The sequence below is a fragment of the Chlamydotis macqueenii genome, chromosome 8, assembly GCF_036417535.1.
Source record: "Chlamydotis macqueenii isolate bChlMac1 chromosome 8, bChlMac1.mat, whole genome shotgun sequence".
Classification (NCBI taxonomy): domain Eukaryota; kingdom Metazoa; phylum Chordata; class Aves; order Otidiformes; family Otididae; genus Chlamydotis; species Chlamydotis macqueenii.
Window position 1 is genome coordinate 22,690,471 of NC_141563.1, and position 14,135 is coordinate 22,704,605.

Consider the following 14,135-nt stretch of genomic DNA (forward strand, 5'->3'; position numbering starts at 1 on the left):
CCAGAGGACAGCAACACACCTGGCAACTGTAGAAAATGTGACCTCTGAGGAAAGGCTGCTGGTCCTGAGCACTGTTATCTGCAGGTAATAAGGTTACAATTCTTGTCCTCCTGGAAGGGATTAGCAGCTAAACTCTCTTTCCCTGAAGCAGGCTGAGATCTCTTGTGAGTGGGGCTCAAGATCTGCAAGTAATGTTTTGCTGCTGTTAAGAAGGCATGAAGGATAAACTATCCTGGCTCACATATAAATATTTGCAGTTACAAACAGGAGCAAGAGTAACTGGAGAAAAATGTGAAAGAATCATGATTTTTTGTTATCTTTTAAAGTTTGCTTTCCTGAGACGAAATACCCTTTAAATAATTCTATGGCAAGCACAGTACAACAAACCCCATGTCCTCTTCCACTTAGTTACTTTGACCAGCACTGAAATGGAGGTTGATTGCTGAGTCTCGATGGCTGCAGGTATTTTAGCCAAAGCACAAGTCTCCAGGAGTTGCGTCCTGCTTCTTTCTTTGCACAATTTAAAAAAAAAAAAGTTATAGAAATGAACACCAGCAAGTTTCAGCATGGGAGAGACAGAAATAACCTGTTTTATTATTAAAAGATAGCTCTGAGCATCTGATGAGTGCTAGGCCACTCATCAATTAAAAATCACCTCAGGACCATAAAACATGCTAGATACTCCCATTTCAGTCAGAGAAATCATTATAGAAAACAGATTAAAACAGATATTAAAAACAGCAGACATCTGTTTAATAACCATCAGGCTTGGGTACATTAGGAAAAAAGAGGTTTGCCTGTCTACTTGCAGGTTTTTTTGGCAGGAAGAAGCGACACAGCTCACAAGCCTGTCCTCTTCGGGGCTGACAGCGCTGCTAGCACAAGGCTATGTGGGGAAAACTGCAGAGATTAATGACTGCCAGTAGCAAATCCTACAGAACAAGTGAAAGCAGAGTTGTTAAAGGTTGTCTCCTCAGAACTGAGACCAGGAATGTTGAGCCTCGGAGCGCCCTGCTCTTTCACCAACGCCTCAGGTGGGGTGGAATGGGATGAGATGAAGCCACAAGAATCATCCTGGAAGGAGAGGGTGCTAGTGCAGGAAGCCTTCCTGCACCCCTGGAGAGTGTGGGTGCGGTGGCTCTGGTGGTGCGGAGCTGTCTCCTTGCTGCTCTCCACAGCCCCAGGTGAGGTGGGTCTGGATTTGCCCACCAAGGGAAGCGCAAGCACTCGTGAAGATTAAAATGGGAAAAGGGTGAATAGGACCTAGAGGCCACTGCCTTCAAGGCAGAGCTGTTTCTGGCAGTATATTCCCAACCACTTTGTTTGGTTTAATTTTAAATAACCCTCTCTCTGTGGCTTTCCCTGCTTCCTGGAGGAGGCTTGGTTTGTTAGGTCCATTAGTGCAATTAGGGATTTGACACAGCAGGACACTTGAAAGACATCAGTCCAAAGGCCATTTCATTGACAGCTGATGTGGCTTCTCTCTTACTCCATGGGGAAAGCTGCATGAGCAGAATATGAATGCCTGAGAGCGTGGCATTTCCTGGAGAAACTTCTGCCATGAAAAGCATGGGCATTCATGTTGCACTGCAGACTGATGGCGAGTAGTAACTCTGCAAAGCAGAGCTGCGAGGCTGTGCTACAGCCAGGCTGGGCAGCAGAGCATCCTGTGGCCCACACGTTGTCGTGTCTCTCTGCCACCTCAGGCTCAGCCCTCGCACCCTGGGGAGACCATCCATGCCAGAAGAGCAAGCACAGTCCCTTATCTGGAGGCAGCACATGGATAACTGGAGGAACAGAGGCACTGCTGATCACACAAAGGCAAGGTCCCCATCCTCAAAATGTGCTTATGGGTCAGTGGCATCACATACAGGTGTCTGCTGGAGATGGGGATGTCTACCATGAGCCAAATCATATCATGGCTGCTCTTGGAGAGAAGGGTGCCTGGGATGGACTTCCTTGGGAGGCAAGTTTCAGCCTCCCTTAAACATCAGTTTTCTTCTTTCTCACCTGGAGGGGAGCTGGTCAGGGCATAGGGCAGCTCTGGCATTGTTTTGGACCAAGTTGCAAGCCGGGATTGAGTTATATCTTGCTGCAGGGATTTGGCAGAGGCAGATTCCCCACGTTGTCCTGCTAATAACCTTCTGCTGAATCAGAGGACAGTCAGTGCAATGAGAGGAAAATAATTTTTCAGGGAAAGATTGATGGCATATGCTAGAGCTGTTGAATGTTGCCTGGCTTTGGACAACTAGTTTTTGTTTGATAATGTGGGAGATGATCATGATCCACTTTTAGATTTCAGTATGGAATAATGTAAAACAGCATCTTTCAATGTCTGTGGGAAATGAGCCTATTTATGCTAGACAGAATTTGGGCATGGAAAACTAGAACATCCATATGCTGAACAGTATTATGCCACCCTCTCCATCTAATTTTCTAGTTAGTTCCTTATAATTTAGTATGCTGACAGTAGGGGTGGGTTGTGCTGCATTTCTGGCACTTGTGCAAGCAGAAAATCCTGTTAGGAGCATAAAGCTGCTGAACCCATCGATTGCTAGTTGCATGCTCGGCACCATCAGTCACTGCCATGTGGCAGCAGCTGGGGAAGATGCTCGTGTGCCAGAAGTGTTTTGGCAAAGAGTAGTGCTGTCAGGGCTCACGGCCACAGTTCAGAGCAGGGATTTTATGGCAGCAGTGAAACTGCAGCCCCCAGGTGACTGCCTTGCCCTTGCAACGGACAAATGTCTCTGCCGGAGACGTGGCTGAAGGGGACGTCCAGCTCTACCCCAGCCAGCGCATTTTACCACCTGGTGTGTTAACCTAGACCTTGAAGGGTTTCCACTTGGGTTACTATGCAGGATTGTGAGCTACAGCAGCTGTTTGGCTGTTGGGGAAGGCACAGCATGTATCCCTGCGGCAGCCATGGTCCAAAGGGCCACAGCTATGTCCAGCTGCTCTTCAGTCCATAACCAGCATGTGCAAAGTGCATACCTTCAGAGGGCTGTGCCGACTCTTCGATTAGTTGAACACCTACACGTCTTCCAGAGGTTTGAGTATTTTTCTCATACAATTTTAATTAAATTGAACAAATTCTTCTCTAGACCATTTGACCCATCACATCCTCAGTCTATTCAAACTACTGCCAGTCACCACACCCTAATGTATAAACCTGGCCAAACAACTGCACCTTGCACTGTGTATCCAGTGTTACATGGACTGTCACCCTCTGCCAAAGGCCAGGAGAAAGTTAGCCAGGAGACAGGGAGAAAGCACATAATTAAAAAAAAAAAAATAAAAAAAAATCAAGTGAAGTTTCTGGCTGCAAAGGCTTGTGCTGTAATTAAAATGCAGGTATTGGAATTTCCTAGTCAATAAACATTCCTTAAAAAGACAATTGTGCAACAAAAAAGCCCCACAGCCCATTAATAGGATATTTATTTCTCTGTTTCATTTAGCTAAAAGCACTGCAGTGGAGAGTAGTTCCTGAAAATGTGTGGATTGCCATCAGCCATGCTTGGCACGGGAACTGAATGTCACAGCCTTCTGACAACTTCATGGAGGGCTGCATCTCCCGTTGCCATGGAAATGGACCCAAGCTCACTGAAAGCTGGGTAATGGGCTCTAAAATCATCACTCCTTATACTGAAAAAATATTGCAGTGACATTAGGTAGTAGTAGTAATAATAATGTTAGAGCATGGGGAATATAGTCTTTATGGGTTTATTTTATAGCTGTGTTATGTTCATGTTTGTATTTGAATTATCTGGTTAAATATAACGCTCACATTTGTACTGCACTTACTGACCACAGTGTTGCAGGGGTTAGATACCACCCAGACCCAGCAACAAGGAGAACATCACTTAGAAAATGGATTTGAGGAGGAGGATTGTTTGCTTTAACTAACCAGGCACAGCTGACCATTTCTTTTATCATGGCTGTCCTGTTGCACAACCACTTTCCATTAGTCCAGAAGTGTTTACTTGATCCATTGCCATTACAACATATGATAAAGTTCAATATAATCATTTCCCACGTTAATGTCCTGTCATTTTGCTGTGTTCAGCAATCTCCAGCTTTGCCCTAGTTTCACAGGGTTCTTAGTTGTACTGAAAATGTTTGCCTCTAGCATCATAGTAACATCTTACTAATCAAAAAATACTGGCAAGGAAAATTATGTTATGCAGATAAACTTGACCATGAGAATTAAACTGTAAAAAAATTAAAACTTTTAGAGAAAAACTATGCCTGTATTCACTGGGTGAAATACAGGGCTGCAAACAAAGAAAATGAGAGTTAGAAGCCATCTTCTCAGCCCATGGTTTTGTGGAAAAACCTTCTACACTTACCAAGAGCCCTGCAAAAATAAAGTGCATCTATGCCAGTCTTAACTTTGGGATATTTTAATAGGTTTCTCTGAAATTATTTACCTTTATTGAATTAGCAGAAGACTAATGTTTTACTCTAATATCAGCTCTTGAGAAACAGTGCTGTATACTAGAAACTTGTGGGTTTTTATTACTGCAGCATATTAAAATATGATCTTGAAATGCTTTTGAATCTCAGCAGTGAGTATATCAATACATTATAGCAAAATGAGATGTATGTTTTTAATTCCTGGAAAAATCTGGCCCTCTTAGAGGATCTGCAAACATCTTACACTGAAATAATGCTGAAATTATGTTGTGTGTAGGTATTCTCCCCCTTAATTTGTATACTCATGGTCTGCTTATTTTTACTTACTAATCAGCTGGTTTTTGGGTAGATAAATGGGTTTTGAGGCTATTTAATTTCAATATGTCCATCAATCCTCTGTCAAGTTAAAGATATTTAAATCAATTTTCCAAAATATGACTCTTTTCCTTATGGTGCCTAACAACATTACTCAGAATTCTTTCCAAGCCTATGCAGAGAGTTCCTGCTATATTTCTTTAAAAAGATGCCTAAACTTTGTCCATTATACCTAGGAAGAGCTCTGTGGCAGAGACTGGGTTTGCATATTTGGAGGCAATGGTAGTAATGAAGGAAGATAGCACTTCTGTAGTAAAAGTCATTAGGCACACAGCCAAATTCAGATCTTATAATCTTCCTCCAGGCCATACTTATGAGAGTCAGGGTTATTTTAATTATATTGTTTCTTTCAAGTAGATTTTATAGGAAGAGGATTGCACTGTTTTCCTTCAGCAACTACTTTTTTTCAATCCCTGAGACCAAGTAAGGATCACTGATGGTTAATTAATTTCTGCAGAATCTTCTCACATCCATTTTTGTATGGGTTTTGTTTGTATTTTTAGAGTCAGGACTGTGATTTAGAGAGCTGAGCTGGTGCAGACTGCCATTTGCGGAACAGGGTTAAAGTTCTCCAAGCCACTGTCAAATGAGCACAGTCCTTTTAGGTACTACTTACAGGCACCACCAAACTAACCCACGGTCTTTTGATGCTCAGGAGATATTCAGGACTGGACTGGGCAGAGTAGAGTGACCTTCAGGAGAGACATCCAGTACAAAGCTCCAGGAAGAGTCTTTCACAAGACTTGTCTCTCTTTTCAGAATGATCTGAAACCTGCATTGCCTTCTCCTTACGTTATCTTCCAGTTTCAGTCCGAATGAAGTCAATGGCAGATCTCCCACTGACTTCAAAGCAGTAAAATTTTGACATTTAGAAGAAAATAACTGTGAAGAATAGTGATGCAATATAAACACTTCTGTTATAAATGCAGAATGTAAATAACACTCTTTTATAGCATTTATTTAAATCCCCAGGCACTGGTGAAAATAGATCTCCAAATAACCTAAATAGTTTGGCACATTAAACTCTCAGCCTTTACAAATATTGGTAGTGTTTCAGAGAATGCATTTTTAAGTGAGCAGTAAAAAGCAATTAGGCATGTAATTGTTGTTTTAGAGATTTAATCCAATTCCCACTGCAGTCAGTGGGAGTCTTTACATTTACTTCACTGGCGACTGAATTGGAACCTTACATGTTTGAAGAAAGCGAGAGAAAAAGAAGCAGGGGGGCAAACCTGTACAAAATCAGAATTGGGAATTTCATAAGTCTACATAAAATGCACACAATATTTGAGAAGCAGACACCTTTTGGTAGGCAGAAAGCATCTACGAACCACAACAGAACACAATTCCCCCCTCCTCTCCATACGATGCCCCTTTGGTCATCCGACAGTCATATAATTAATTAAAGGGTAGTAAACTTTTCTGAACTTTCGAAAGAAGTTCACTCAGTTTCTCTCTGTCAGATGTCGTGACACATAATTGTATTTCTGTATTTGACAAGTAGAACAAATGTTGTCATTAAGGCAGTGTATAAACCTGTCACAGGCTAAACCCTATAGAACTTAGATTTAACTTATAGTTAGGCTAGACATGAATGCTATCAAACAGATGGAAAGCTTTGATATATATTTTGTGATGTTACTTTGATTGAAAGTAAAAACTACATTTAGTTTTAAAGGTGAAAATTAGAAAGATAAAACTATGTGGAGCATTCACAATACTTGTGAGAATCATGGATGGTGTATCAATATCTACACTGCAGAGATCTGAATATAGGACTATAAGTATTCAGTTTTCCCCTTGGTTGATGTGCAAGTATATAATGACTGTGAAGATGTACAACTTAAAACCAAGTGCCCTGGATGAATCTTTAAACTTTTAAGTAGTGAGGATTATATCTGAGGGGAAAAAAATGTTGTCCTTGTTACAAGATTTTAGTGTAATTTTATTGCATTTTTTTTCCTGAGGTATTGCAGCATCTCATTTACAGCATTTTGTTTCCTGCAGAAATGAGACTGCAGCAGACACTTTTGTCATTACCAAGTCAGGGTTAGGTTCGTTGCTTTAGCTGAAATCTAAATGGAATAGCAGAAGGTGGATGTAAATGAGCTACTTGGAGATCTGCTGGAGTAAACATCCCCTTTCTTTTCAGTGCAGGAGGAGAGGTGATGAGCATTCAGGTGATCAGTCTGATGTGAATGGAAGCTCTCCATCCATAATGTAAAGGTGAGACTCTAAAACTTACATTCAGTCTAGGAATAAATGGTATACAGCTACACAATACAATGAAATTTTCATAATATAAATGATGGCTATAAAGAAGACATGATGCAACGCACTTCAGTGACATGGGAAAAATAAACTTCCAAGGATTTATAGCAGACAAAGTAATACTTCTGATGATTTATAAAGCTGCACACAGATCTTCCTCTAGACAACCAGAGGAACCAAACAGAACATAGCTGCAATGATGTATTACAGTTTGTTTATTTTTTTTTTTCACAAGAACGGAGCCTTTAGATCAAATGTGTCTGCGCCAAGGGCGACTCTGCCCTCCCTATGATTACTTCCCAACTGCAATAGTGCCTCAGAAAATGAACCTTTTAATTATTGGACTTCAGAAAATGTATTTTACTCTTTCCACTGAGGTGCAAATCCACCTCATTTTCAAAGAGAAGTGTTATTTCCCGCCACCCAAAAAAAAAAAGCAATCAAGGACAGAACATGAGGTGCTGGAGCAGACCACAATATCCCAGTGAAACCCTGGGGAGGAAGTGCTTTGAATTTTGCTGACTGACCACTGGATGCCACTATTGTTCCACTGAAATAAAGTGTAGCGTTGTCATCTGACTGGCTTACCATGCCTGAAAAGGAGAGTTTCAATAGTACTGGTATGCGCAATTTTCTGCGGAAAATAAGCTGTTATATTTTAAATTATTAATGGCTTTTACTGGGCTTAGACACTTGACTTTCCTCCTTGCTCAGAGCCCCTTCTCAGCGGGAATCTCAGCAGCAGACTCTCCCTTCAAAGGCCCTGGCAGGATACCCCTCTATTTTGACTCAAGAAAAGGGGTTTCAAATCCACATTCTGGTCATGCAGAATATTTAGGCATTATTCAGGAAAAGAGGAAGAGATGAATGACCTAATATTGGCCCCCAACAAATCGAGGACCCAACCTGGCATGCCAGTCGGGCGGGCTGCTGGTGGCCCATCTCCCCTCTGCCCCAGGTACCGTGGTCCCAGCTGGCAGAGGCTGCAGCAGAGCTCACAGCCTCTCTCAGTAGTAAGCCTGGAGCTCCATGTCAGAAAGATTTTAAAACTGGAAGAAAACAATGTTGAAAACACTGCAAAATTTTATCTAAATACGTGGGTTTGTGTTATCTTGCTTTTAAAATATTTTTACTGTTTTTAACATCTAAAAATGCATATACGTACTTGAAACCAGACCAATTCTGCCTCTGCAGAATCACGGGATGTGGATTGCTATATTTCTCACCATCCGCAGGTCTGCGTGTACAGCTCCTCAAGATCTCTGATCTCTCCAAGCCCACAGGAAATCCCTGCGGCTCTCGGGACACGTTGCAGTGCTGAGGTGTTCCCAGAATTGCACCATGGCTCTGCAGCCTTCCCCCCGAAAGGGAAGGGCTCTCCTCTCACCTCGGTGATAAGCCACAGGATGCAGCACTGCCCCAAAGCCTCCATGCGCTCGCATCCCATGACACCGGATCTGTGTATTATTTCACGCTAGTGCTTTCCGTGATTAAATTCCCACTGGGGGCTGACGCTCAGCCCTGCTCCAGTAATAGAAAGCGTGAGCAACGATGCTGCTTGCAGGCCCCTTTGCTCCCAGCTTTTCTTCAGGCATTCTACTGTGCAAGCTCTCTGCACACCAACACCGTCAGCCCTCGCTCTCTGTGCCGTGCAGCCATACTGTGATTTTTTTTTTTTCCTTTCCAGGAGAAAACTCTCCGAATGGTGTTATCAGGAAGGAATGGGTGTTCCCCTCTTAGCTGCTCTAGTTGATATTCCAGAGGCAGTCACCTCCAGCAAGAGGTGAAGACAAGAACTGTAGGTAATTTCTTAAATCCTCTGCTCTAAAACTTTGCACTAAATCAGATAATTATATTACATCCAGGTACCTAACTGTAGCACTAAAAAGAGGTTTTCCCCTTTTCTATAGATAGTATAAAAGGGAAACATAGGCACTTTTTTTTGGTAATGAAACACACAGACTTTTTCTGTTTGCAATTTCACACACACACACAATACTGGCTGTTTGAAATTAAAATCAAGTTTGCTTTATTCTAGCTGAGGGATCCCTAACCTCATTTTGTAACTACGTTTCCAAACCCAGCAAGTGCACTTTAGTAACTGGGGGAAGGTGACTGTCATCTACGTGGATAAGGACACAAAAATGGCAGCATAATTTATGATCAAACCTAAACTTAATCTTCTTCATGGCTCGTACTTTTTCTTTTGCAATTTTCAGCAGTTGAAGTGATTTCAGTATGACAACAAACCTTTTCCACCATGCTTCCTGATAGCTTTTTTTTTTTTTTTTTTCCTCTTCCTATGAGTTCCTTTTATGCTCCATCCCAGCTGTTTAAAAACATTTCTTTGGTTTCATTTCAAAAGGGCACTCTTTAACTTCTTGTAAATCCAAGTGTACAATGTAGAATACCAGTTTTCATTTAAAAGGGACTTGGTTTACTGATCATTATTTACAACTATATTTACAATTACTATATTTACAATTATTATATTTACAATTACAATTATTATTTACAATTACTGGATTATTTTTTACAAAAATAATCTAAGTGTCCTAGTAGCACATGTCACAGCCTAGACAGGGACTGAAGAGGTGCGTAAGACAGTTGTTACCATGCCCACAGCATACAAGATTAGATGTTGTTTCCACAGACTTTCAAAGAAATAACCTAAGCTTACAGAGTGGGACAATCAGGTGTTTGTTCGAATGCAACCCCAATAACAATTTTACACAAATTATTTCACTTAAGGACATTTTTAAAGATCCATTTGTTGGCCTCAATCTTTTTTTAAAGGAGCTCACTTTATTTCTTCAAATAACAGAAAACCTTTCTTCAACTATTACCCTAGAGACCAGTAAGAACAAGTTACTCATCGTTGTCTTCCAGTTCAGGACAGAGCGCTATTATGCTAGCTGCATTTGCCGTGTTTAAACTGTGTGCGCGAGTGAATGAGAAGTTTCTCTGAGCAGGTTTCAGATTAAGAACTGAGGAGAAAACAATACGCATTACCAAGATTTTCTCATTATCTTTAAACATTTAGATTTTAAAATATTGTCATCTTTCTTAGTTTTGTCTTTGCATTTCTGCGGCAGGTGCAGTGTGCAGGAGGTGTGCTAGCTATCTGCAGAGATGGTGCGTTTTGGCAGAGCTGAGAGACGCTGCTCACTTCCATGTTGTTGCCCTTAAGATTTACTTTAAACACTAAATATTTAATTTATTTTTAAGATATTAACTTGAATATTGCATTTTTGCAAAATAGGTTCCTTTCAGCCGGTAACGTGTAATTTACTTTTTTTTTTTCCTAACATGTAACAGTACATGAAGTTTAAATTGTATGTAGGCATTCATGTATCAACACTTGCCAGGCTGAGAGGTGATACAGAATCATAGACACAACTGTTTCCTTATGCTTTTGCTGAGCTCACCCTAAAACAAAAAAAAGAAAGGATTTCAGTTTAAGTGTCTTGGAGCAGTAACTCGCCCTAGCTCAGACTGTGCTCCAGTGGTGTGACATGAGGCACCTCTCTTGGGAGAGGCATTGTTTGAAGATAGTTGCAGCTGAGGATGCTTAAAAACCAGAGTATCAGCTGTGCTCACCATGGATAACTGTAGTTTAATTGCTCTGCAAGCTAGTCACAGACCAGCTACAGAGAGGCAGGACTGAAATCATTTTGTTATGTTGCTTTTTCTGACACGGTTACTTTGTGGGCCTCAGACTGAAAGGACTCTACTGTGGCAAAATATGATTCTAGAAATTTTATTTTCCCAAACATTTCACTGTATGTTTTATAGTGGCAGTGGGTGAAAGCTTTAATTTTTCTCTTCTGACACATATATAATTCTTTCTACAGTCAATAAATGATGCTGCAGTAAATTTTCTCATGGAAGGAGAAGATTTGTACTTGCATGCAGCATCATTCTCAGTAGCTCCAAGGCCCATGCTGCTCCATAGGAATGCAAAATGAATGGTAAACTCATGTGAGAGTGTCAGGGGCATATTTCTATTGAAATTTAATGTCCTGATGATCTGAAATCCAAGCTAAGAAAATGAATTACGGCCCTTGGTTGTGGAATGTATTTCCCTGAAAACACACTTAATACTTTTGTGCCTTAGTTCCCACATGTTTAATATTACACCACCACTCCTGCTCATTTTTATCTGATAACCCTTCAGAGTTTAGGGTTCTGTGTGTTATTTTGGGGTGTGGACCAATGACACAGACTTGTTTATTTACTGACAATAGAAAAGTCTTGTTTTCATGACTTGACAGAAGCCAGATAAACTAGAGACTGTTTCTGCAGACGCCACACTAATACTCTCCATTCACCTCTTTCCCCTGAAACACTATTTTGCTGCTTTTCACAAGCTGTGGAAGCTTCTTTTCATTTCCCTGATGCTACTTTTTGCTCTTCCTCCTTTACAAACGTATTACAACCATTTCAAACACTTTTGAGTGCCTTAGTGTTTGACAATGATGTTTGCCCAACTATCTCAGCTGCTGTCCAAATGAAGGAGAGCAGTTAAATGCATGAGATTCAGTTACATTTAGCCCTGCCTATAGTGATATTTCACGAGTATGAGATGCTGAACATATTTTTGTGAAGCTTTTTCAGGTAGAGATTGAAGCAGACATGCAAAATATTGCCCATATTCTCTGAAGATGCTGTATGTGTAGCACAGGACCAGGGTGGCAAGAACATGGCATGAGTTGCTGTAGCTACTAAGATCAACATTTTTGATGAAGTATCTGCTTCACTGAAACCTTTCAACACAGTTGAATTAAATGGCATTGTCTGCACTGCTTCTTATCTCATGAAAGTAGCCCCTTAAACTAGAAATAGTCTGAATGATTTCAGAAGTAAACCTGAGCAGCTGCGGGCATTGTAGACATCTGATGGTTTATCCTCCTCCAAAGAACTTTGGGGTCAATCCAATAAAATCTTACCTGGTGCCCGCCTTCCAGAATAGAATGAAAATTTGGGTACCTATGGTGCTTGTATCATATGTAGAGGTAGTTACATGAAGTGCGTATCTGCTCCCATCTTTAACCAGAAATAAGATTGCAGAGACAGAAATGTGAGGATATAGCTCCATAAAATGGATGAGTGATCTAATGCCTCATTGACACTAAAATTGAGAAGTCCCATTCCTCTCCCCGGTCTTTCTTTTTCCTCTTCCGTCCCCTGGATTATCTTGCACTGGCTCTAGCACATGTGGAACCTTCTGTGAGCCAATTCACTCACTAAACTGTTGGAGCACTAGCCCAACAAAAAAATAAAATAAACAGAATTAGTGAGCTGAACTGACTGAGATGAGGGTGCAATAAAAACCTGGGCCCATGCAAAAGCTTAACAGTGTAGACAAATTTAGGGAGGAGGGGTGAAACAGTGATAGCCTGTAGTTTATTTGGCATCTTGTCTCTCACTGTGAGGGGCTCTTTTTCAAAAGTTTTGGCTGTAGTTTCTTTGCTGTGGAGTCAGCATCCCTCTTGTGTTGCATCATCTTGGATCCCTGATGCTTAGTTTGCTTTCTGTGGCACTGGTTTGGCACAAAGACTTGGATGGGGGATGCTCTGACGAGGCAGCAATGCCATCTCACCCCAGGGATATTTTTCTGACTGTTGGTGTGCTTGGTCAAACCCCTGGGAAAATATAGGCATCTTTTTCTCTACTTTTTGTAATCTGATAGATTAGCCTGAAATCTCACAGTTCATCCAAGAGAGGAGGGAATTTTCAGGCAAAAGTTGAATGTCTTTTAGATACTGAGATAAGTGACTGTCACATAGTGAGACAGGAGGGAATGGATCATACAGGTGGGCTTAAGTATGTAAAGTCCACCTCAATCCTGCTGAAGGTCTCTCCTTCTTTGGAGCCTCCAATGGAGGTAAAGGTGTCTGTTAAGCTCACTGCCTGACTGGAACTTCTAATGTGTGAGCTGGAACCGAGAACAGAACTTAGTGCTTACCAGTGCACAGCACAATCCACAGACTGGCTTATGAGGTTATTTTTATGTGTCTCCACAAAGAGACATGAAAGCCCTATGAGCTGGGCTTTGTTGAGATGCAGTTCTTACATCAAGAGACAATAAAGGAGTCACAGGCTGCCACTGGCCTATTGCATAACAGGATCAGACATTTTAATGAGCTTCTGCTAGTCCATGGTTCGTCAGCCCTGCTGATTTGTAATGAAGCAGGACACTGCTATAGAAACCACTCCAGCAAACAGCGGTTTTGAATGTACTTAAGAAGATGAGTTTGAATTGAAATGCAAACAAACTGTGGATCAGTCCATCTCTTTCTGAATTGGAGAAGCCTGTTTGCCTTTCTGTCCATGTTACAGTTGAATCTAACTTGAATTTAAGTTTTTTGAGGTATTTTGTATAACTCATTTCCCAAAGCATCTAGTTTCCTCTGGTTCTTTTACATTTTTCCCATTAGAATTCTCAATCCCACTTTTTAGCAAAGGCTTACAAGGAAGAAATTATAAACATATCTTCAAATTTTCTCTAATAATTAATTCTATAAACTATGCTTGTAAAAGAAATGAAACAAAAATTAATTTTAAGCATAATAGTGTGTATCACAGAGAGGAACAGTTATGAAATAACAGGTTTTTTTTTCCTAAACTGCTGAATTCTAAAGAAATATAAAGTGAGTCTCCAGATAATTCCATCTATTAGATTCAAGCAAATCCAAGTAAAGAAGGAAAAAAACCCAAAACTGTTTAAGGTGTTGTTTGGGTTACTGTCAAAGACCTGACATCCATTAAAGGATATTTACACTGTTACTCAAGAGAGCACAAGAAATACTTGATGTTATCCTCTACTGTACCCCTTAGGAACCAAAACTCCAGTGACACCACCCTTTCCCTACACCAAAATCCTAAATGCCACCTTGTTATGAAGCACTTTAGAAAGGTGTGTTTTAATTCTCACCGTGGTTTCTGAAGACAATGTTATACTAAACTGGTGCATTATCAATAAAGAACTGGTTTGAGCTACAGTTTTTCTTAAGGTAACATTTCCTCTAACACTTTTGCCTGAACACATCCCACAAAGACTTCTCCTTTCCTGG